The sequence below is a fragment of the Schistocerca americana genome, unplaced genomic scaffold, assembly GCF_021461395.2.
Source record: "Schistocerca americana isolate TAMUIC-IGC-003095 unplaced genomic scaffold, iqSchAmer2.1 HiC_scaffold_236, whole genome shotgun sequence".
Lineage (NCBI taxonomy): Eukaryota > Metazoa > Arthropoda > Insecta > Orthoptera > Acrididae > Schistocerca > Schistocerca americana.
This window is the reverse complement of record NW_025725946.1, coordinates 37,501-42,500: the sequence shown is the minus strand read 5'-3', so window position 1 is coordinate 42,500 and position 5,000 is coordinate 37,501. Positions and strand designations below refer to the sequence as shown.

Here is a 5,000-nt window from a genome sequence, read left to right as displayed (position 1 = left end):
ACGTTGTGCCTTAACCTAACCCACGTTGTGCCTTAACCTAACCCACGTTGTGCCTTAACCTAACCCACGTTGTGCCTTAACCTAACCCACGTTGTGCCTTAACCTAACCCGTATTGTGCCTTAACCTAACCCGTATTGTGCCTTAACCTAACCCGTATTGTGCCTTAACCTAACCCGTATTGTGCCTTAACCTAACCCGTATTGTGCCTTAACCTAACCCGTATTGTGCCTTAACCTAACCCGTATTGTGCCTTAACCTAACCCGTATTGTGCCTTAACCTAACCCGTATTGTGCCTTAACCTAACCCGTATTGTGCCTTAACCTAACCCACGTTGTGCCTTAACCTAACCCACGTTGTGCCTTAACCTAACCCACGTTGTGCCTTAACCTAACCCACGTTGTGCCTTAACCTAACCCACGTTGTGCCTTAACCTAACCCACGTTGTGCCTTAACCTAACCCACGTTGTGCCTTAACCTAACCCACGTTGTGCCTTAACCTAACCCATATTGTGCCTTAACCTAACCCATATTGTGCCTTAACCTAACCCATATTGTGCCTTAACCTAACCCATATTGTGCCTTAACCTAACCCATATTGTGCCTTAACCTAACCCATATTGTGCCTTAACCTAACCCATATTGTGCCTTAACCTAACCCATATTGTGCCTTAACCTAACCCATATTGTGCCTTAACCTAACCCATATTGTGCCTTAACCTAACCCGTATTGTGCCTTAACCTAACCCGTATTGTACCTTAACCTAACCCATATTGTGCCTTAACCTAACCCATATTGTGCCTTAACCTAACCCGTATTGTGCCTTAACCTAACCCGTATTGTGCCTTAACCTAACCCGTATTGTACCTTAACCTAACCCGTATTGTGCCTTAACCTAACCCGTATTGTGCCTTAACCTAACCCGTATTGTGCCTTAACCTAACCCGTATTGTGCCTTAACCTAACCCGTATTGTGCCTTAACCTAACCCGTATTGTGCCTTAACCTAACCCGTATTGTGCCTTAACCTAACCCGTATTGTGCCTTAACCTAACCCGTATTGTGCCTTAACCTAACCCGTATTGTGCCTTAACCTAACCCGTATTGTGCCTTAACCTAACCCGTATTGTGCCTTAACCTAACCCGTATTGTGCCTTAACCTAACCCGTATTGTGCCTTAACCTAACCCACGTTGTGCCTTAACCTAACCCACGTTGTGCCTTAACCTAACCCACGTTGTGCCTTAACCTAACCCACGTTGTGCCTTAACCTAACCCACGTTGTGCCTTAACCTAACCCACGTTGTGCCTTAACCTAACCCACGTTGTGCCTTAACCTAACCCACGTTGTGCCTTAACCTAACCCACGTTGTGCCTTAACCTAACCCACGTTGTGCCTTAACCTAACCCACATTGTGCCTTAACCTAACCCATATTGTGCCTTAACCTAACCCATATTGTGCCTTAACCTAACCCATATTGTGCCTTAACCTAACCCATATTGTGCCTTAACCTAACCCATATTGTGCCTTAACCTAACCCATATTGTGCCTTAACCTAACCCATATTGTGCCTTAACCTAACCCATATTGTGCCTTAACCTAACCCATATTGTGCCTTAACCTAACCCATATTGTGCCTTAACCTAACCCATATTGTGCCTTAACCTAACCCATATTGTGCCTTAACCTAACCCATATTGTGCCTTAACCTAACCCATATTGTGCCTTAACCTAACCCATATTGTGCCTTAACCTAACCCATATTGTGCCTTAACCTAACCCATATTGTGCCTTAACCTAACCCATATTGTGCCTTAACCTAACCCATATTGTGCCTTAACCTAACCCATATTGTGCCTTAACCTAACCCATATTGTGCCTTAACCTAACCCATATTGTGCCTTAACCTAACCCATATTGTGCCTTAACCTAACCCATATTGTGCCTTAACCTAACCCATATTGTGCCTTAACCTAACCCATATTGCGCCTTAACCTAACCCATGTTGCGCCTTAACCTAACCCATGTTGCGCCTTAACCTAACCTATGTTGCGCCTTAACCTAACCTATGTTGCGCCTTAACCTAACCTACATTGCGCCTTAACCTAACCTATATTGCGCCTTAACCTAACCTATATTGCGCCTTAACCTAACCTATATTGCGCCTTAACCTAACCTATATTGCGCCTTAACCTAACCTATATTGCGCCTTAACCTAACCTACGTTGCGCCTTAACCTAACCCACGTTGCGCCTTAACCTAACCCACGTTGCGCCTTAACCCAACCCACGTTGCGCCTTAACCCAACCCACGTTGCGCCTTAACCCAACCCACGTTGGGCCTTAACCCAACCCACGTTGCGCCTTAACCCAACCCACGTTGGGCCTTAACCCAACACACGTTGGGCCTTAACCCAACACACGTTGGGCCTTAACCCAACACACGTTGGGCCTTAACCCAACACACGTTGGGCCTTAACCCAACACACGTTGGGCCTTAACCCAACACACGTTGGGCCTTAACCCAACACACGTTGGGCCTTAACCCAACACACGTTGGGCCTTAACCCAACACACGTTGGGCCTTAACCCAACACACGTTGGGCCTTAACCCAACACACGTTGGGCCTTAACCCAACACACGTTGGGCCTTAACCCAACACACGTTGGGCCTTAACCCAACACACGTTGGGCCTTAACCCGCTCTGTAATTGTCATACGACGCGTTAAATTAGTGTAGTGTTGCCTAACTGCAACCCCCGCAATATAGTTTGCTACTCGCACTGCCTGGTCCCCAGTGTATCGCTTCATGTTAAACACCTTGCAGCGATACACTGTAATGTGGATGGCAGCAGGACGTACATGCTCAATGCCCTTCGCAGTTGTTCATTGGCATTCGCATGGCGAAGCACTTAGCCTACGCTGTGGTACGGCCTGTGTCAACTGTCCGCTGATGTTGTACGTCCAAATCACACACTGTACTGCACATTGGTCCTCATGTACTGAATGATACATCGTGGTACATGTGACCGTACAACGACTGCGCCAACAACGGCGAACCATGCGGTCCAACTGTTGTGCACTCAGCTATGTGTCGTCTCCCTATAAGAGCCGGATTGCAGTGTGGTATGCCCTGGATGGCGATCAGCATGAGCCGTCTGTTGATGTAGTGGCGCGTGTTGTCAGACGTAGTCGTCTCTTCTCACACACCGTGACAGCATGGTGCACTGCGTTCCACATCTGCGACATGCGACAGAGGCCGGTTGACAGTCGTTCGCGCAATGGACATCGCATACGTACGGGGGCCACCTTCCACGTGTTCGCGAAGCGTGCACATGTTGTTGCGTGTATGTGGGCAGACATAGTGTGTCGTGACACCTGACACAGGCATGCAACAATCGTTGAATTTGCAAATGGCGATGGACGTCTACGTTTGCTGGTGACGTTACGCAAATGAACAACTGGTAAACCGTTGTGGTGCGGTTGTTCTCGCTAGAGGTGAATCAGTGATGGCGACGATCGGTTGAGCTACCAACCGGTTGTTTCAGCGATACCCACCATGCCCACGAACGTGAATGGCATGTGGGTGTGAAGCGATACGCGGCGGTGGCTGGGTGGGACCGTCCCCGGCCGGTGAGGGGGGGCCTCCCGGCGTGCTGGCCGCGCGGTGCGTGGGCGCACGCGCTACAGCCGGCTGGTGGGGGCGGCCAGTGGCAGGCGCGCCGGCCGACGGAGGCGGCAGGCGGCGCAGCTGCGCGCCGGCGCACCCTGCACGCGGCGCCGTGCGGCCAAAGTAGGTCCTCGCGGGCCCGGTGCGAAGCGCGGTGGACATCTGCAGTGTGCTGGTCCGATTGAGGACTGTGTGCGCTGAGGATGCGCCGCCGCCCGGCGCTCGGCGCCGCGACGCCGTCTGCTGCTCGGTCGCCTCTGCGGTTCTCGCAGGTGGTTTGTATCGCAGCTGTGCGGACGTGTTGGCGCGTGCGCTGTGCTGGGAGAGTTCGCTTCGGCACCCAAGTGGGGCTTTTGTCCTTCTGTGGCGCTGGCGTTGGAGCTGCCGGCCACCGTAGGTGGCGCGTGTTGTCTCCCGCCGGCAATGCCACGACAGCACGCTCCCGGGCCTCTGTCGGCAGCGGCAAGCTCAGTTGGGAGCACGGGTGGTCGCACCTAAAGCGTCTACTCGCCAAACTCCGGGCGATTGCGCCTCTCTCGAACCCGACCAAGTACTTAGGACGGCGCTGCGCGCCGCCGGGACCTGAGAGGGTTTCGAGGTGTATCGTGCAGGGGAGCTCAGCCTCCTCCTGTTTGCAGAATAATTGAGCGGACGCTTGCGTGTTCGCGCGGGCCCCCGGGACACACTCCCGGGCGGCCGGCTGCTCAGCTCTAGTTGACGCAGCTCCCTGGTTGATCCTGCCAGTAGTCATATGCTTGTCTCAAAGATTAAGCCATGCATGTCTCAGTACAAGCCGCATTAAGGTGAAACCGCGAATGGCTCATTAAATCAGTTATGGTTCCTTAGATCGTACCCACGTTACTTGGATAACTGTGGTAATTCTAGAGCTAATACATGCAAACAGAGTCCCGACCAGAGATGGAAGGGACGCTTTTATTAGATCAAAACCAATCGGTCGGCTCGTCCGGTCCGTTTGCCTTGGTGACTCTGAATAACTTTGGGCTGATCGCACGGTCCTCGTACCGGCGACGCATCTTTCAAATGTCTGCCTTATCAACTGTCGATGGTAGGTTCTGCGCCTACCATGGTTGTAACGGGTAACGGGGAATCAGGGTTCGATTCCGGAGAGGGAGCCTGAGAAACGGCTACCACATCCAAGGAAGGCAGCAGGCGCGCAAATTACCCACTCCCGGCACGGGGAGGTAGTGACGAAAAATAACGATACGGGACTCATCCGAGGCCCCGTAATCGGAATGAGTACACTTTAAATCCTTTAACGAGTATCTATTGGAGGGCAAGTCTGGTGCCAGCAGCCGCGGTAATTCCAGCTC

At 51.9% G+C, this 5,000-nt stretch overlaps 1 non-coding gene across 1 annotated transcript in view; it reads left to right on the top strand.

Moving 5' to 3' along the window:
* The first annotated feature begins 4,393 nt into the window (after nucleotides 1-4,393).
* LOC124575322 overlaps nucleotides 4,394-5,000 on the top strand; it is a 1,910-nt gene continuing 1,303 nt past the window's right edge. The window contains exon 1 of the ribosomal RNA XR_006972414.1: nucleotides 4,394-5,000. This exon is cut by the window's right edge and continues 1,303 nt beyond it. This is a non-coding gene — a ribosomal RNA (small subunit ribosomal RNA).